The sequence below is a fragment of the Dasypus novemcinctus genome, chromosome 7 (genome assembly GCF_030445035.2).
Source record: "Dasypus novemcinctus isolate mDasNov1 chromosome 7, mDasNov1.1.hap2, whole genome shotgun sequence".
Classification (NCBI taxonomy): Eukaryota; Metazoa; Chordata; class Mammalia; order Cingulata; family Dasypodidae; genus Dasypus; species Dasypus novemcinctus.
The window spans coordinates 138,522,340-138,543,309 of record NC_080679.1 but is presented as its reverse complement, the minus strand read 5'-3'; the positions used below and the strand labels follow the sequence as shown (position 1 = coordinate 138,543,309).

General features: G+C 43.4%; 1 long non-coding RNA gene across 1 annotated transcript in view; it reads right to left on the bottom strand.

The window, feature by feature from the left end:
* Positions 1–1,478: 1,478 nt before the first annotated feature.
* LOC131279313 (uncharacterized) overlaps positions 1,479–20,970 on the bottom strand; it is a 31,182-nt gene continuing 11,690 nt past the window's right edge. The window contains exon 3 of the long non-coding RNA XR_009186700.2: positions 1,479–1,554. This is a non-coding gene — a long non-coding RNA (uncharacterized lncRNA). The remainder of the gene's footprint in view (positions 1,555–20,970) is intronic.

Below are 20,970 nucleotides of genomic sequence, written 5' to 3'. Positions count from 1 at the left end.
CCTTTGTTAGCTAAAGCAAATGTACATCACTACTGTAAGGTGGTGGGAATGTGGAGAAGTATGGGAAAAATACAACTGGAGTGACCTATGGACTCGGATTAGCAGTAATAATATAATATTGTTGCATCTATGCCAAAGATGTACTGTGTTGATAATGGGGCAGTATGGAAAATGTATGCCAAATGTACACTATGGTCATGGTAACAATCAGATGATATTATCTTATCTGTAACAATTGTTCAGATAGAGGGGTGTTGTTTGGGGATTCTGTACATGTGCATGATTGTTTTATAAGTTTACAACTTCTGCCATAAAAATATAGTTAAAAAATAATAATAGGGTAAGTTGGGGGGAAAATACACCAAATGTAAGATAAGAACAACAAGATTTTGACAAAAATCTTTCATAATTTGTAAGAAACATCTCATGAAAATGCAAGGTGTTGGTGGAGGGTTGATGTATGGGACCCCTGAATGATGTTACACATGTTTGCTTTCTAACTTCACAATTTTTACCATACTTATTATTTATGAAAGATCATATATAAATGATATAAAGATAATAATAGGGTGGGTTGGGGGAAAATACTTTGGTTAGTAGTAATATTGTGACAATGCTCTTTAATCATTAGGTTAAAATGTTTAACAATTCAAGGTATTGGTGATAGGGTGAGGTATGAGAGTCCTATATCATGTTATATATATATTTGTTTTGTAAATTCACAACTATTATTATACACTTAATGTTTATGTATGCTTATGTATGAGTGGTATACTCTAATAAATTTTTAAAAAATGTTTTAAAAAGCATGGGACCCACTGAGTCCATCACTCTCCTTTCTGGGGAACAGGATTGGAAGGAGACTATCTGGGGAGTCAGGCAAGCTAAAATTAGATTCAATTATAAAACAAAGTTGAAAAATTAGGTATTTTTTTTTATCACCAATTTACAGATGAGGAATAGGTACAAAGATCTCAAAGTACTTTTCCTGAAGTGACCCACAAAGTACATGTCAGGATCTAAGTACAGGGAAGTCTGACTTAAGGTAAACCACTGTGGAAATGACTTCACAAGAGTCACAATTCCATCCAAGTTGGGCCTCCCTCAAAGCCCATGGTGAGCCTCAACTACATTCAAGGGCTGCAAATATGATGGTCTGAAACCACCTACCCAACAAGGAGGGTCATCATAGAGATGGTGGAAAGAGCCACCGTCTCCACCCTTTACACTTTATTAAATAAAGTGAGTGCATGGTGACTGTTTAGGACTGTTTAGGTGATCCAGTGAGCAAGAGATAAAGAATCAGCAAATACAACTTGAAGAAGAGGGGTCAATGGTAGGATAACAGAGCAGGTAAGAAAGATGCTGTGAGTGGATTAAGTTCAACCTGCTGCCCACATAGGATGTCCCAGGTTTGGTTCCTGGTGCCTCCTAAAAACAAACAAGCAAACAAATGAATAAACCAACTCAAGGGAGCCTATGTGGCTCAGTGGTTCAGTGCCAGCTTCCCACGTACAAGGTCCCAGGTTCAGGTTCAATGCCCAGTCCTGGTACCTAAAAAAAAAAAAAAAAAAAAAAGGTTACCTAAGTCAGAGAAGACAAGACTGGAGATGGGGATCAAAGGAGGAGGAGGAAGCAGGCAAATGGTGAGGGGCTATTTCCACATCAAGGATATAGCCAGTGACAAGTGGAGAAGGAAGAAAGAGCTTGATCACTCAATTACCTCCAAGGGAGTTGGGCATGACAAAAAAAAAAAAAACAACATTAAAAATGTGCAAAGTTGGGAAACGGACTTTGGCCCAGTGGTTAGGGCGTCCGTCTACCATATGGGAGGTCCGCGGTTCAAACCCCGGGCCTCCTCGTCCCGTGTGCAGCTGGCCATGCGCAGTGCTGATGCGCGCAAGGAGTGCCCTGCCACACAAGGGTGTCCCTCGCGTGGGGGAGCCCCCACACACAAGGAGTGTGCCCCTGAGGAAAGCCGCCCAGCGTGAAAAGAAAGTGCAGCCTGCCCAGGAATGGCACCGCCCACACTTCCTGTGCCGCTGACGACAACAGAAGCAGACAAAGAAACAAGACGCAACAAATAGACACCAAGAACAGACAACCAGGGGAGGGGGGGAAATTAAATAAATAAATAAATCTTTAAAAAAAATGTGCAAAGTATTTAAATAGACATTTCTACAAAGAAGATACACAAATGGTAAATAAGCATATGAAAAGATGCTCAAGTCTATTAGCCTTTAGGGAAAGGCACATCAAAGCATGATGAGCTATCCTTCACACCCACTCAAAAGGCTATTATTTTTTAAATTGGAAAACAGCAAGTGCTGGTAAGGATGCATATAAATAGGAAACCTCATACACTGTTGGTAAGAATATAAAATAATGTATTGGCTGTGGAAAACAGCTTGGCAGTAACTCAAAAAGTTAAACTAAAATTACCAAATGACCTGGCAATCCCATTTCTGCATATATATCCAAAAGAATTGAAAGCAAGGATTCAGACAGGTATTTGTATGTCAATGTTCAGAGCACAATAAAGAAAGGATAGAAGCCAAATAACTACCAGCAGATGAATGGATAAACAAAATGTGGTGAATACATACAATGGAATATAATTCAGCTTTAAGAAAGAATGAAGTCCTGATGCATTCGTCAACATGGATGAACCATCAGGACATTACATTCGGTAAAATAAGTCAGACACAAAAAGACAAATATTGTATGATCTCACTGATATGAACTAAGGATAAGAAGCAAACTCACAGATTTAGAATCTAGAATATAAATTACCAAGGGATACAATGGGTTAGAGAATGGAAAACTGATACTTAAATTGTGCAGAATCTCTATTTAGGTTGATTATAAATGTTTGGGAATGGATAGTGGTGATGGTAGGACCTTACTGTGAATTATATGTTTGTGAATATGGTTGAGAGAATTTGTTTAAGGTCATGTACATTACTAGGAGGAAAGCTAAAAGCCTAAAGATGGGATTGTTTAACTAAGTGAATCTGTTATGGATGATGGACTGAGGTTAACAAATATAAGATTGCTCTTTCATGAATTATAACAAATGGATGACACTATTACACATTGTTAATAATAGGAAGGTAGATGGAAAAAAACACCTAATGTAAACTAAGGATTATAGTTATCAGTAATATCTTATATTCTTTCATCAAGCCTCACAAAGCTGACACACTAATGCAAAGAGTCAACAATAGAGGGATACATGGGAACACTGTATTTTTTACATGAATTTTCTGTAAACATACAACTTCCCTCATTTTAAAAAATTGTATAATTTAAGAAAGCATTATGCTAAGTGAAAGAAACTAGATGCAAAGTACCATATATTCTATGATTTCATTAATATAAAATGGAAAGATAAATTTATAGAGATGAAATTTATAGTGGTTATGGAGGGCTGGGGAATGATAGAGGGATTGAGAGGTGACTTCTAAGGAGTATAGGGCTTTCCTTCTAGGAGTAATGAAAATGTCCTGAACTTGATTGTGGTGAGGAATGCACACATCTGTAATTATACTAAAGTACACTTAGGATAGCTTATATGGTATGTAACTATATCTCAATAAAACTGCTTTTAAAACTTGGAGCACAGATTGTGGAGGTTCTTGTAGTCCAGTGTAATAGCCTTGCATTTTACTGTAAACTGGGAAAGTGTGGAGGTTTCAGTAAAGAAAAACAAGGGCCAAGACTTGCCTGGGGTTTTAACAGGATCATTCTGGCTGCTAGGTAAGAATGGACCACAATGGCAAGTAGGTCAAAAGGCCAAGTGATATGGTGGATTAGACAGAGCAGCAGCAGTTAGGGAAACCAGGTGGTCGGGTTCCACACTTATTTGAAGTAGCTGTTGCTGGATTACTGTGGGGTAAGAAAGTGACACAATCCCAACTCCAAAAGACAGAGGAATGAACAAACAGGAGGAATGCACCTATGGATAAGTAGACTATTATTATTCTAATAATGGAAGAACATAACATTAATATAAAGACAGTGGACACAAGAGGTTCTGAGGGGAGGGAGAGGGAAGAATAGGCATTACATGGGGCATTTTTCAAACACTGGAATAATTTTGCATGATACTGCAATAACAGATACATGTCATTATACATTTTCTCAAACTTACAAAAATGTGCTGTGCAAAGTGTGAAACAATGCAAACTATAGACCATGCTTGACAGCAATGCTTCAATATGTGCTCATCCCATGAAACAAATGGACCACACTAATGAAGGATAATGTATATGGGGAAAATTGTTAGGGGGAGGGAGTAGGGTATATGGGAACCCCCTATATTTTTGATGGAACATCTATGGCAACTAAAGCTCCTTTAAAAATAATGAAAATAAATTTTTTTTAAATTGTGACACTGAAGCAGAAGTATCAATGGGGTTGTGATGTTAGGCAAGAGAAAGACTGGGGTATCATCAAAACTAGTTGATATTTGAAAACATGGAAAGAGATTCTGAAGAGAGAGTGCATTGAATGAGATCCATAAAAAATAAAAATGACTCAGATGGTATCTCTCTTCATAAGACTTTCATGCTAATGTGCTGGAGGTGCAGTTAGTGTTGGGGTTTAAGATATATTTAGGGGATTTGAATCTCTGGACTGACAATGTGATAGCCAGGTCCTGAGCCTCAACAGACTCCAGCACCTACAATTTGATTTATTGGGCTCACCACACTCAGCTAAGATGGAGTTGAAGAAGGACAACCACCACACCATGGAGCCTAGAGTGATTACAACTGAAAGTGGGAGGATTGCATCCAGCATCCATGTGGAATCTGAGCCTCCTCTTGACATAGAGGTGCAATGGACACAACCAATCCAATGTCCACATAGAAGAGGTGGCATTGGATTGGGAAAAGTGGACATGGTGGCTGATGGGTATGGGGAAAGGCAGGAAGAGATGAGAGGTGGAGGTGTCTTTGGGACATGGAGCTGCCCTGGATGGTGCTTCAGGGGCAATCACCGGACATTGTAAATCCTCACAGGGCCCACTGGATGGAATGGGGGAGAGTATGGGCCATGATGTGGACCATTGACCATGAGGTGCAGAGGTGCCCAAAGATGTACTTACCAAATCCAATGGATGTGTCATGATGATGGGAACGAGTGGTGCTGGGGGGGGGGAGAGGTGGGGTGGGGGGTGGGGTTGAATGGGACCTCATATATATATTTTTAATGTAATATTATTACAAAGTCAATAAAAAATAAGAAAAAAAAATGATACACAGCTCTTCACCAAATTTTAAAACTACAGATCTGAAAAAAAGAAACTATAAAGGCAAACTACAGACAGAGAATAATATTTGCAAACTTAACTATGACAAAGAAAGAACACATACCTAGACTATCTGAAACTGATATCTGGAACAGCTATCTACAATATTGGGAGTGGATGTGGCTCGAGCAGTTGAGTGCCTGCTTCCCACAAGAGGTTCTGGGTTCAGATCAAAGTACTTGCTAAAATAAACAAAAACAAAAAACAAGCAAACAAAAAAATTTCAGGGGAGCCCATGTGGCTTGGTGGTAGAGGGCTGGCTTCCCACTAATGAGGTCCTGGGTTCAACCACTGGGCCAAATATCAAAAAAAAAAAAAAACAAACCCACAAAAACACAGATATCTAGAATAAATGAAAAGAATTTCCAAAATTCTCAAAATTTAACCATGAAAAAACAATCCTGGGAAGTGGCTGTGGTTCAATCACTTGGGCTCCTGTCTACCATATGGGGAGGGTGCAGACCTGTGCTGAGTCTCATCCTTTAATACTGGACCTCCTGCTGCTGGAGCAGAACCCAGGATGAGAACCCAGGGCCTCCTTGTGAAGGCAGGCTCACCCACAGGCTGAGGATCGCTGCCTGGCCCACAGGTACTGCGGAGAGCCAACTCAGCCAGGCCATGCAACAAAGGAGGGAGACAAGCAAAAAAACCCACAGAAGAGTGTGCAGAGAATGAACACAGCAAGCAAGCTGCGAGGGTGGAGGGGAAATTTAAAAAAAAACAAAAAAACAATCCAATTAGAAAATGGGCACTATATATGTGCAAACATTTCACCGTAGTAGATGAATGGATGGGAAATAAGTACAGGAAGAGATGCTGGATATAATTAGTCATTAGGGAAATGCAAACTATACCATTATGATATGCAACTACACACTATTAAAACAACTAAAACATAAGGTGACAATACCAAATGCTGGTGAGAATGCAGAAAAACTGAATCACTCATACATTGCATAAGGGAACATAAAATGGTACAGTCACTCTGAAAACTAGTTAGCAGTTTCTTACAAAACTAAACATAAACTTATCATACAGCCCAGCGAGTGCACTCCTGCACATTAATCACATAGAAATCAAAACATATGCCCAAACTAAAGCCTTAGTTTGTTGTTTGAAATGATCTGATCAAACAGATAAATCTCTAGCTAGGCTAACCAAACATAAAATAGAGAAGATAAAAATTACCAATACCAGGAATGGAAGAGGTGTCATCACTACTGCTTCCACAGACATTAAAAGGATAATCAAACAAGACTATGAACATCCTTAGGTCCAATAATTTTATAACTTAGATGTAATGACTCAAAAGTTCTTGAGAGATGCAAATTATCAAAACTCACACAAGAATAGATCATCAGAATAGCCCTATAGCCATAAAAATTTTGAATCAATAATTAATAACATTCCAAAAAATAAAGGGCCTGGTTCAGACAGTTCAAAAGCAAATTCTACCAAACATTTAAGGAAAAATGAAACCAATTCCCCACAATCTCTTTCAGAAACAATGCAAAGGGAACCTTTCCTAACTCATGAGATAAGGCCAACATTACCCAATGGCAAAACCAGAAAAAGATATTAAAAGAATGGAAAAGCACATACCAATATTTCTCATGAATATAAAAACAAAATTTTGTCCCATTGCCTGGGATTGTCCAGCTGACTAGGGGTTTCCTAGAAGGAAAATTCACATAACAGGACATATTACAAATGCCTATAATGATCCCTTCCCAGAATCTTATTATTGTGTATTTTGTAGGAAAAACACTCATTTTAATAAAAATCAAATGTTGAGAAAGGTACACAATGAAAGGTAAGCCTCCCTCTCATCCAGCCCGTTCCCTCCATTCTACCTCTGCCCAGACACCCACTTACCAATTTCACACACCTCCTTGCTGGATAAGCCATCCAGACACAAGTATATATGCCTGTGTCTCATTGCACACCCTATGTTTTACAAGTTTTTTTAACTTAAATCATTCAGTCATTAAGCCAACCTTTCTTAAAGAAATGCTCAAAATAGACCTAATAGCTTGACCATGTAACATAAAGTCACATCAGGATACTCTTAGTGAGAGGGGGTGACATGACAAGGCAGGACAAAGGACATAAAACAGAACTGCCCTCAACAAGGGGGAGCACACAGTCATCCTGGAGCGCATCCATCTGTTTAACGGCTCTGTGGAAACCCAGTTCATGGACTTTCTTTAATTGACAAATCAGTGATCTGGAGTCCCCCAGCTCCACCCAGATGAATGTACCACCTCCTGCTCCAGCAGCAGGAGGTCCAGTATTAAAGGATGAGACTCAGCACAGGTCTGCACCCTCCCCAGTGCACAGGACTAACACCTCCTGCAAACATTCCCAGGGTACAGAGCTCAAGGCTGCCTAGCACCTGAGCAGCCATAGCCATCACCAAAGGCCGGGCTGAAGGAGCCTGGACACCACCTGCCAAGGCCTGCAGCCTGGAGCTGAGCATCATGGGAGAAAGGGCAGGGGCAGCTTTCAGCACTGCCCATGTGCAGGCCCCACCCAGACCTCAGGGCCCACCCAAGGCCTCCAGACTGGGGATGGCCCCACCCACTTCCTGCTTCAGGCACCCAGGGTTCAGCTAGTGGATCATCAGAACCATTCCTCAACTTCTGAGTGTTTTTCTTTAATCTTTAACATTCTCCATTTACTATTTCAGCCCTTTCAGCTTTTCACTTTATCTACTCAAGCATTATCTTGTCACCCTATTTCTTAAGAGATTATACTTCAATTTTGAGCTGTATTTCCATTTTTCTTATTTCTTCTCATTCACTTTGAGTTTTTTTAAATTTATGATATCTTATGTATTATTTCATTTTCTTAATGCCTGTTCTCTACTTTTCAGAAAGTATACTTCAGTACATAATATAGATCACGACAAAGAGCTTTCATTCATTTGTTGTGGATTACTCTGCACCTATGCCTTTTCTCCCTGTATTACTTTGATACTTGAAAATAACAATGTTTTTTCTCTTGGTTTTCATGATTAAAAAAATTTTATAGACAGAAGTGAAACTGAAAATAGCTTTCTAACAATACAGCTCTGTTTCTCTTTCTACAGGTTTTATGAAATATTTTAAAATATGGAAGATTTCTTCCTGATATTTTCAGATTCTATACTTCCACCACTCTTCCAAGAAGGGTCTTCACTCAGTTCATTTCCTCTACTGCACCTTTTCTTGTCTATTTTCTTTCTCCACCTGACTACTGAATGTTCCTTTTACATGTACTTCACTCTTGAGAAACATTACCACGTTGCCAAAATCTAGTCATTCTCTATACATCTATAGATTTTCAAAATCAATGATCTGTAAAAGTCTATATATATTCAAAAGCAATATGTATATGTTATTTCAATAAGTTATACTATATTTCATTTCTGAATTATCTTGTTTTTATATATTTAATGTTTTGTATTCCTACAATCATTAGATTTTAGTTTCTTATACTTTATGACTACAGTTATTTTCTATTTAGTTTTAAATGAATCTATTTTCATACACATTTGGTGTTAGCAATCATGGTTCATATTCAGCAAATTCTGAAAATTATTTATTGCTTTAGATTCATAATCAAATAGGTTCAGCATCATTTATATCTGGACTACAATATTACCACCATATGGCTTGATACCTATCATCAGACACACACATGGTCCTCAAGGATTCTGGTAATACTTGTTCTTATTCCAATTAAAATACTATTTTATAAATAACCTGAGGAAAGAAAAATTTATTTAATAGGGTTTATTGAATTTTTAAAATTTAAGAACACATCAAAATATTTCAGGCATAGTCTATCATGATCTTCTTATTAAACCTTGAACATATGGACATTAGCAAGAATTAAGTTCTTCAAAACCACAAAAATGTAGGTATCCTACAACTAACTCACATTCCAGGATTTCAGAAATGCACGCACAGGATGCCTATAATCTGGAGACTTTCTGCTGCTCACTATGTGTATGGTCATTTGTGGAAGTCATTCTACTCTGTTCACAGCTGCATTTAAAAAATCCATGGTTAACATTACACTCAATAGTGAAATACTGAAGATCTTTCCCAAGAGTTCATGAACAAGATAAGTTAACAAACTTTCATCACTGCTTTTCAACATTGTACTAGCCAGAGCAATTGGGTAAGAAAAAGAAATAAAGTCATCCATACTGCAATGGAGGAAGGAAAGCTATCCCTATAGATGACATACTCCTTTAAATACATAATTCCAAAGAAGCCACAACAATACTAATGCAACAATATGGGCATTAAGCAAACTTGCATAGTAGGAGATAAAGGCACAAAAGTCACTTTCATTTAAACAGCACAGCAAAAAAAAGTCTATTCAATTAGCTGCTAACAAATAAAATAGCTAAAATGAATTTAATGAAAGGATAAAACACATGAACACTAGCAAACAACTGAATGAAACTAAAGAAGACCTAAACATATGGCAAAACATCCATTGTTCAACAATGATAAGACTGTATTGTTCTAATATCAACACTACCCACAGGGAACTACAGATTCAATATAATAGTTATAAAAATCCCAGCAGCCATTTTTGTTTACAGAAATGGAAAAACCAATTCTCCAATTTAAATGGCTTCAATAAGTATCTTTAATAGAGAAAACAATCACCTTTCTCCCTTGTGAGACTGTGATAGACTAATTTATATAATATGAGGAGGGCTTTCATTGAGATCTGGTTGACTTGGGTAGGAATATGTGAGATTCTCTGAGGGATATTGGGGTTCACAGAAATTTGAGTCCTAATTCTCCCTGTTAATGGAGGGCAAAATTTTCCTGTAAATTTCATGGGGACTCAGAGGCCAGGATGTGGAATATCTCTGAGTACAGAGCTGTGTCCCCACTGGCATATTTTCATTCAGGCTGGGTGCAGTTTTTGGTTCTCAGAAGGAAGTAGAGGTCTCTGAAAACACAATAATTGACCAAGTCCCCTCCTCTTTATATGCTAAATCACAGGATCTGCAGTGAGTTAAGCATGAGCAAGGGTATGAAAATTCACTCAACATCACTAGTGCCAGTAAAATTAATAAGAAAACTAGAAGGTCTCACTGCTACATCTTCTGAAGTGCACATGATCTGGGAGAGGAAGGACTGAAATAGGAAGGTGCACACTCCAGGCTGCTGAGGGAATTGTTTAGCTCTTTAGTCAGGGAAACACCTGTTGTTGACCACCTCTAGAGAAGTTCTCACATCATTCTACTTTTCAACTCCAGAATTTCTATTTCCACTAAATTTATACTTTATAGCCCTTTATTGATATTCTCTACTTGGGGAGACATAATTCTCATGTTTTCCTTTCACTCACTGAGCAGATTAAAAATTTGTAGATGCACTAATCTGGAAAATGGTGTCGATGGAAGTGGGTAACTGCTCATCTCTTTTGAAAAAAAAAAATGGGAGAGAGGGGGCAAGGGCCTAACTTGAGTGAGCTGTTTTGGGAATCCAAGGAGCAAGAGGCAGCAGGCATCATTCAGGAGGGAGATGGACAAAGAGATAAAGAGCTCAAAGGAAAACCATGAGGTGTTCACCCCTGTGGTTGGAAAAGGTGGTGGGCAAGCCCCACCTTCAAGGCAAATAGCCTCCATGGACGCCCTGGCCCTCAAAGGCCAGCTGAGGGGGAGGGAGCATTCCCTGGGAAGAAGCAGGTTTGCTGCAGGGTGGGCAGTGGTTTCTCTTCTGTGGGTTTGGAAACCTCAGCCCCCTTTGAATCTCAGGGAGGATGTCAGCCAGCACTAAGGTGGCCCTGGGGAGAGTGGAGGGGGAATCTGCTCAGGCAGGCTGTCACACCCAGCCACCCTGGGAGAGAGAAACTTGATCAAGGAGGGGCAGGGATGGGCACCCAACTAGCCCAGCCCCTGAAAGCTGTTAGAAAGTCCAACTCTTAAGGGAAACAGGGCCAGGAAGAACCAGACAAGCTTCCAAAAGCCTGTTTAGCTCATAGAGCTGCTGCAGCACAAGAGGGAAGCCCCTGCCTTGTATGTAGTTGCCTGGTTGGAGCCCTGGTACCTCCTGAGTGAAGGGATCCAGAGAGAGTAGGCACACAGTGAGCACCTCATGATAGGGACATAAGGCTGAGATTCTATTGTTTTTTAAATGGTTTCTTGGATTTTTTTCTTTTTCCTTTATTTCACTTGGTAAAACTGGATGCATCACCTGTGGAAGGCAGGCTGTAGGTGACTGACTGATGAACACCAGCAGCCTATGAGGTCTCTGGGGGCCTAAGAGGGAAGGCTGCTCTTCCAGGGTGGCTTCTTTGTTACTCTTTTGTTTTCTTTGTTCTTTGTTCCTTTTTCTAAACTCATTTTTCAACCTATTTTATTTCTCTTCCTTTTGTTTTTCTGCCTTCTGACTTCTGTTGCTTTTCTTTCATTCTACCAGTTCTTCTTTGGTCTTCACTTTTTCATTTTCTCTCTTTCCTTCTACGGTCTTCTGATGTGCTTGGCATTTTAATTCATTCTATTTTTTTCTATTTTCATTCTTGTTTAATTTTTTCTATTCCAACTCTTTTTATTCTTATTCCTTTGTATTTTTATGGTTTTTTACTTATATTCCTTAGTTTCCTAGCTCTTATGCTGTTCCTCTTTAAATTTTTTGCATTATTATTACTATTATTCTTACCTCTTTCCTTTCCTATGGGTCTAGCATTTTTTTGCCAAGGGAATAGAGACAACTGGGAGGATATTCTAGAGGACCAAACATAAAAAAACAACTTTAAAAAAAAAGATTTATTTTTTTCTCTCCCCTCCCCAGCCCCCATTTGTCTGCTGTGTCCATTCGCTGTGTGTTCTTCTGTGACCTCTTCTATTCTTAGCAGCAGCACCAGGAATCTGTTTCTTTTTTATTGCATCATCTTGTTGTGTCAGCTCTCCATGTGTGCAGGCTGCACTTTCTTTTGTGCTGGGTGGCTCTCCTTATGGGGCACACTCCCTCCACGTGGGGCTCCCCTACTTAGGGAAAACCCCTGCATTGCACAGCACTCCCTATGTGCATCAGCACTGTTCATGGACCAGATCCACATGGGGCAAGGAGGCCTGGGGTTTGAACAGTGGACCTCCCATGTGATAGGTGGATGCCCTATTCATTGGGCCAAACCCACTTCCCCCCAAAAAACAGCCTTGAGGACTGCCAGGAAAAGGGATGAAGAAGGTAGGTAGAGACTTACAAGCCTACAAAAAAAAGCACCCAGAAGGCAGGTACCTATCTAAAGGAGGGGCTCTGGATATTTATAGAACAGGAAGGTGCTCTGAGTCATCTGGAAGGTACTGGAAAGATAAAGAAGAAAACTAGGAGTTGCTCACCCCTGTGGCTGGGAATTGCACATGTACCCCACAATCCTGGCAAGTAGCCACATGGCCCCTGGCTTGCTGCTGCCAAGGGAATGGGAAGGTGTGTTCCCTGGGAGGAAGAGGGGTCTGGCAGATGCTGCACAGTGGTTTCTTTGTGGTGAGTTTGGCCAGCTCAGGCCCCTTGGAATCTTGGAAGAAACCCAAATCTGCCTGGGAGAGGGGAGGCGGGATCCCCTCAGGCAGGCTGTCACACCCAGATGCCCTCCTGAGGAGAGAAAGCCAATAGACTAGAGAGGGGCTAGACTGCCTCATCAGCCAGACTCTAGCAGGTACAGAAGTCTACAAACACCTGGGGAAGGTGGCACCTAGCTCTCTAAAGACCCATTAACTTAAGGAGACAATTTAGCTCAGTCGAGGGAGTCCTGCCTTGCATGTATGAGATCCCTGGTCTAAGGTGTGACCCAACTGGTTATCAGGCATCAGCTAGTAGTTTATAACAAGGAATATGCTGGCACTCTTTCTGATTTAAGTGCTCTTGGACCTATTATTTATTTGCTTTAAAAAAAAGTCCCCCTTCTTTATTTTAACTTTTTAAATTTTAATCACTAAAACTGGGTCCATCACCTGCCTGCAGAAGGTAGGCTGCAGGGTGAATGATGAACACCAGTAGCCTGAGAAGCTCCTTAGGGGCCTAAAGAGAAGGCTCTTTCCTCAGTTGTTTTGTTGTTCTTGCTGCTGCTGTTTTTTTTTTTTTTTTGTGGTGTTCCCCTCGCTTTGTCCCCCCAATTTTACTTTTACTGATTTTTTTCTACCTACATAATTTCTTTTCTTTCCTTCATTTATCTATCTTCTGTTTTCTGTTCTTTTTCATGCACCTTGCCAATTTTGCTTGGTCTTCAATTTAAAAAATTATTAAATTTCTTTTTCACCTCTCTACTCATCATTCCAGGCTTTTAATTCATTATTTTTCTCTATTTTTTCTCATTTCATTTTTTTATTCCACTTTTTAAAACTTATTCCACTGTCCTTAAGATTTTTCACTCATGTGGAGTATTTATTTTCCTAGGTCTTGTATGACCCCTATTCTACCTTTTATTATTATTACTGCTATTATTATTCTTTTCCTCTTCTTATCTCTTTCCTTTCCTCTGGTCATATTTTTTTCAAGACAACACAGATAAGGAAATACAATAAGAGGAATGAAGTGTCAAAGTGAAAACTTACAACATGCAAAAACAATAACAAAATAAAACACTAGAGCAGAAAGAGAAGCTAACCAACTGAATAAACCCATCAAGATAAACAGATGCCTAGACACCAACAAAAAAGTATGGCCCGTACTAAGAAACAAGAAGACATGGCCCAGGCTAATGAACAAATTGAAAAAAAGGAGGAAATACAGAACATGGAACTAATCAAAGATGTCCAAATATCATGAGTCAACTTAATGAAGTGAAGGAAGAGACTGAGGATATTAAAAAGAAACAGGAGGAAGCGGATTTGGCTCAACAGATACAGCATCTGCCTACTACATGGGAGGTCCAAATTTCAAACTCAGGGCCTCCTGACCCATGGGATGAGCTGGCCCATGTGCAGTGCTGATGTGTGCAATGAGTGCCATGCCACACAGGGGTGTCCCCCTGCATAGGGGAGCCCCATGCACAAGGAGTGCACCCCATAAGGAGAGTTGCCCAGTGTAAAAAAGTGCAGCATGCCCAGGATGGCGCCACACACAGAGAGGTGATGCAGCAAGATGATGCAACAAAAAGACACAGATTGTCAGTGCCACTGACAAGAATACAAGTGGACACAGAAGAACACACAGCAAATAGACACAGAGAGGAGACAACTGGGGGGAGGGGAGGAAGGGGAGAAAAATAAATAAAAAATAAATCTTAAAAAAAGACACTGGGAGAATATACTGAAGAAATTGAAAACATACATACATAAAAAGATAATGGATATGATGGTGATTAATGGCACAATGCAGGAAATCAAAAATACACTGAAAGCACAAAACAGCAGATGTGAACAGACAGAGGAAAGACTCAATGATGAGGAAGGCAGTACATCTGAAATCAGATAGCAAAACAGAAGGATGAAAAGACAAAAACTCCAGCAGGGACTTAAGGATTTGAATGGCAGAAACATATGCACTGTAGGCATCCCATAGGGAAAAGAGAAGGAAAAGGGGACAGAAGGAGTGCTGGAGGAAATGATGGCTGAAAACTTCCCAACCCTACTGAGGGAAAGGGATGTACATGTCCAGGAAGTACAGCACAACCCAAAAAGTATAAATCCCAACACCTCTGCCCAAGACATATACTTGTCAAATTGTCCAAAGCTCATTGCGGCGGCTTGCTCGGTCGGTAGAGGTGGGGTCTGGCTGCGGACGAGGGGTCGGTCCAGCTCTGGACGAGGGGTCGGTCCCGCTTGGGACGAGGGGTCGTTCCCACTTGGGACGAGGGGTCGGTCCGGCAGCAGACGAGGGATCGGTCTCACAAGGGGTTGCGCGGTTCGGCTGACGGGGTCGCCCGGCGAAGCCGGCGACGAAAGGGTCGCCCGGAGAAGCAGGCGACGAAGGGGTCACCCGGAGAAGCAGGCGATGAACTGGGGACAAGGGAGGCCAGGCCTTTGTCGGGGGCTCTCAGGACTGGAGGGCACACGGCAGAAGAACTACCGCGGAGACAAGGTAAACACGCAAGTCCACTTTACTGAGGGAGAGGCAACAGTTTTATAGGGGCTGGGGAAGGCTGATTGGTCGAAGCCATGCCCTGTTCTGATTGGTTGCCGGCAAAAGGTCAGTGGGTGGTACTGGATGGGGGAGGGGTGGTGGTTAGGGATTGGCTGTCGCTGTTGCTGGGGGAAGGGGCAGGGTTTAGGGATTGGTGGCTGCTGTTGCTGGGGTGGAGGGCAGACTTGAGTTTCCCGCCCACGCCTGGCTGTTGCTGCTGTCGGGGGAGGGGAAAAGGGCAGACTGGATTTTTCCGCCCACGCCTGGCTGTTGCTGCTGTCGGGGGAGGGGAAAAGGGCAGACTGGATTTTTCCGCCCACGCCTGGCTGTTGCTGCTGTCGGGGGAAGGGAAAAGGGCAGACTGGAATCTTCCGCCCTGCGCCTGCGCAGGGAGAAAGAAGAAGAAGGGTGCTGCCCTACAAGGCATCGTGTGGCGCTATCTGGGAGGAGGGGTGGCCGCAGAAGCATGGCTGCTGAGAAGGGGAGACCCGAGGGCACTCTGCGCCCATGCCGAGCTTCCTTCAGGGGTGGCGGTGGGCCCGACCAACCACCCTATTATGGGGGCAGCGGAATTAGGCCTACCGCGGCCGCTCCCCTGCCAGGCCAGCAAACCACACTTCAGCCCGAGGGGTGACCGTATTTCCCCCTTCTTTTCAAATAAGGGCCAGGATGGCAGCAGCAACAAGTAGCCGAGGCCCAAGAGGCAGTAAGCAATGAGGGAAGCGGGGCTGAAGAGGGAGGTGAGTATGACGGGGATATAAATGTACAATTTGGGGGGCGGTATCTTGCCGTTGCAAGCAAAGGTGGCCAATGTCCAATTCTCGTTGATCTCTATGGCTATAAGGTCCATCTGCTGTTAAAAGTCCAGGGTGACAGCGCGTTACAGGTAGTTGATCTCTTCTTGGTGGCAAAGAGCGGCAGAGACAGACTGTGTGATGGTCTGGAGGATCATAGTTGTGAGGACAAGTCACGTCAGGGCACCAGCAGTGGTGGCGGTGGCAGCGTTGGGAGTGGTGGAGACGTAGGCAAGGACAACAAGAAGGCCAAACTCTCCACGGGCACGAGAGAGGCCGATGTTAACGGGGAGGGCCGACATGGGGCAGCCCAATCTGCAATGCAATTGGGGTTCAAGCAAAAAAAGGAGGGGGGCGGGGGACAAGAAGGGATGCTTTGGATGGCTGAGAAGAGGAGTGAGGTCGAGACAGGAGGAAGCTCCGCAGACGTATGGGGAGGCAAAAGCAGAAACGTTATTAGATGCTAGAAAGCAGGCCGTGGGCCGGGGAAAGTGGGTTGCGGGCCATTTAGTGGGGCTGGAGCTGCTTGAGAGCGATGGTGGCATGGGGGGCTGCGGTTACAGAAGTCTTGGGGCTGTTTCAAAGAGATCTTACGCCGATGAGTGTCTAGGAGACCGGCGAGGGCCCAAACTTGTGGGGCTTGCTTAGCAGATAGGATGTTACCCATTGCTAATGGCCTTTTGGAGCCGATAAGAAAAGGGGCCCTTACCTTGAAAGCGCGGTGATGGGAGGCGAGGTGCGCGGTGAGACGAGGGGTCAGAGCCGATGGGGCTCCGACAGTGGTCGCAGGCCAAGAGAAGGCCCCGACGAGGGGAGGGCAGGATGACGAGCAGTGGAGCAAGGCAAAGGGGAGCAAGCACAGAGGGGAGGAGGCAGAGGTAAAGGCAGGGGTGGAGGTGCTCAGGCACGTGCTCCTGAGAGTTTTATTGGCACCTCTTAATCATAGCGGGTCGGTATAAACCCCCGACATGAAAGGAGAAAGCCATCCAGCGATTCTCCCAGACCGCCGTGGATCATATGAGGTCACCAAGGTTCAGGAGCAGCAATGCAGAGCGAAAAGATAGGGGTGAGAAGAGAGGAGAGCGTAGGGCTATGGTAGGGTTACTTCAGACCTGCAAGCGCGTGCTCCCGAGAAATCCAAGGCTCCTCTTAATCATAGCAGGTCGGTATAAGCCCCCGACATGGAAGGAGAAAGCCATCCAGCGATTCTCCCAGACCGCCGTGGATCATATGAGGTAGCCAAGGCTCAGGTAGCAGCAATGTTGCACGAGAGAAGTCCCAAGGTGAGAAGAGAGGAGGGGGGGGTCGCCAGGTTATGGAGTGAGGCTGTGGTGGAGTTGCCTTGCCCCACGTTGTGCTGTGGTGGGGTTGCTTTGCCCCACGTTGGGCGCCAGCTGCGGCGGCTTGCTCGGTCGGTAGAGGTGGGGTCTGGCTGCGGAAGAGGGGTTGGTCCAGCTCTGGACGAGGGGTGGGTCCCGCTTGGGACGAGGGGTCGGTCCCACTTGGGACGAGGGGTCGGTCCGGCAGCAGACGAGGGATCGGTCTCACAAGGGGTTGCGTGGTTCGGGTGACGGGGTCGCCCGGTGAAGCCGGCGACGAAGGGGTTGCCCGGAGAAGCAGGCGACGAAGGGGTCACCCGGAGAAGCAGGCGACGAACTGGGGACAAGGGAGGCCAGGCCCTTGTCGGGGGCTCTCAGGACTGGAGGGCGCACGGCAGAAGAACTACCGCGGAGACAAGGTAAACATGCAAGTCCACTTTACTGAGGGAGAGGCAACAGTTTTATAGGGGCTGGGGAAGGCTGATTGGTCGAAGCCATGCCCTGTTCTGATTGGTTGCCGGCAAAAGGTCAGTGGGTGGTACTGGATGGGGGAGGGGTGGTGGTTAGGGATTGGCTGTCACTGTTGCTGGGGGAAGGGGCAGGGTTTAGGGATTGGTGGCTGCTGTTGCTGGGGTGGAGGGCAGACTTGAGTTTCCCGCCCACACCTGGCTGTTGCTGCTGTCGGGGGAGGGGAAAAGGGCAGACTGGATTTTTCCACCCACGCCTGGCTGTTGCTGCTGTCGGGGGAGGGGAAAAGGGCAGACTGGATTTTTCCGCCCACGCCTGGCTGTTGCTGCTGTCGGGGGAAGGGAAAAGGGCAGACTGGAATCTTCCACCCTGCGCCTGCGCAGGGAGAAAGAAGAAGAAGGGTGCCGCCCTACAAGGCATCGTGTGGCGCTATCCGGGAGGTGGGGCGGCCGCGGAAGCATGGCTGCCGAGAAGGGGAGACCCGAGGGCACTCTGCGCCCATGCCGAGCTTCCTTCAGGGGTGGCGGTGGGCCCGACCAACCACCCTATTATGGGGGCAGCAGAATTAGGCCTACCGCAGCTGCTCCCCTGCCAGGCCAGCAAACCACACTTCAGCCCGAGGGGTGACTGTAGCTCATGACAAAGAGAATACTGAAAGTAGCAAGGGAAAAGAGATCCATCACATACAAGGGAAGCTCAAAAAGATTAAGTGCTGATTTCCCATCTGAAACCATACAGGCAAGAAAGCAGTGGTATGACAGAGTTAAGGTGCTAAAAGTAAAAACTTCCTGCCAAAAATTCTCTATCCAGAAAATCTGGCATTCAAAAAATGAAGACTTCAATATATTAACAGATAATGAGAAATTAACAGCATTTGTCAATAAGAAACCTGCCATTCAAGAAATACTAAATGGAGGGAAGTGGACTTGACCTAGGGGATAAGGAGTCCATCTACCATATGGGAGGTCCATGGTTCAAACCCCGGGTCTCCTTGACCTGTGTGGAGCTGACCCACATGCGGTGCTGATGCGCACAAGGAGTGCTGTGCCACGCAGGGGTGTCCCGGTGTAGGGGAGCCGCACGTGCAAGGAGTACGCCCCATATGGAGAGCCACCCAGCATGAAAGAAAGTGCAGCCTGCCCAGGAATGGTGCCACACACATGGAGAGCTGACACAACAAGATGACACAACAAAAAGAAACACAGATTCCCATGCCGTTGACAACAACAGAAGCGGACAAAGAAGATGATGCAGCAAATAGACACAGAGAACAGACAACTGGGGATGGGGGGGTGAAGAGGAGAGAAATAAATAAATATATATATATATATATATTTTTTAAAGTAAAAGTTACACTATGAAAAAAAAGTTTCACTATGTACAGACGACATGATCCTATACAGAGAAAGCCCTCAGGAACAAAGCTTCTAGAACTTACAAATGAGTTCAGTAAAGTCAAAGGTTATAAGAATAATGCAAAAAAATAAGTAGCATTCCTCTACACCAATAATGAGCAATCTGATGAGGAAATCAAGAAAAAAAAATACCATTTACAATAGAAACTTAAAAAAATCAAATATCTAGAAATAATTTAACTAAAGAAGTAAATGACTTATACATAGACAACTACAAAGAACTGTTAAAGAAAATCAAAGAAGACTTAAATAAATGGAAGAATATTCCCTGCTCATGGATAAGAAGACTAAATATCATTGAGATGTCTGTCCTACCCAAACTAATCTACAGATTTAATGCAATCCCAATAAAAATCAACACAACGTTTTTTAATGAATTGGAAAGACTTACTATGAAATTTATTTGGAAGGGCAAGAGTGCCTGAATATTCAAAGACATACTGACAAAGTAAAATGAAATTGGAGGAATCACACTACCTGACTTTAAGGCATACTACAAAGCTACAGTGGTCAAAATTGCATGGTACTGGCACAAGAACAGACAATAACTAATGGAACTGAACTGAGAGTTCTGATATAGATCATGGCATGTACAGTCATTTGATCCTCAGCAAAGCCACCAAGCCCACTCAACTGGGAGAGAATGGCCTCTTCAAGAAATGGTGCTTGGACACTGGATATGAATATCCAAAAGAATAGCCATCTCACACCTTATACAAAAACTAACTAAAGATGGATCAAAGATCTAATTATAAGAGCCAAGACCATAAAGACCTTGGAAGGTAAGTAGGGAAGCATCTATAAGACCTTGTAATAGGAAATGTCTTCATGAACTTCAAACCCAAAGCATGAGAAGCAAAAGAAAAAAATAGATAAATGGGACCTCCTCAAAATTAAAACCATTTGCACCAGAAAGAAGTTTGCGATGAAAGGGAAAAGACAATGGTAGAAAGTATTTGGTAACCAAATATCTGATAGGAGCCTAATATCCAGCATATGTAAAGAAATCCTATATCTCAAAAATAAAAAGACATGGGAAAGGGACTTGGCCAGTGGTTAGAGTGTCCGTCTACCATATGGGAGGTCCGCGGTTCAAACCCTGGGCCTCCCTGACCTGTGTGGAGCTGGCCCATGCACAGTGCTGATGTGCACAAGGAGTGCCCCCCACACACACAGGGGTGTCCCCCGCGTAGGGGGGCCCCATGCACAAGGAGTGCACCCCGTAAGGAGAGCCAACCAGCACAAAAGAAAGTGCAGCCTGCCCAGGAATGGCGCCATCCACACTTCCCGTGCCACTGACGACAACAGAAGCGGACAAAGAAACAAGATGCAGCAAATAGACACAGAGAACAGATAATCGGGGGAGGGGGGAATTAAATAAATTTTTAAAAATAAATAAATAAATGAAAAGACAAACAACCCATTTTAAAGATGGACAAGTGATTTGAACAGACACTTCAAAGAAGCAATACAAAAGGCTAAAAAGCATATGAAAAGAGGTTCAACATCACTAGCTATTAGGGAAATGCAAATCAAAACTACAACGAGATACCATCTTACTTCTATCAGAATGGTGGACATTAA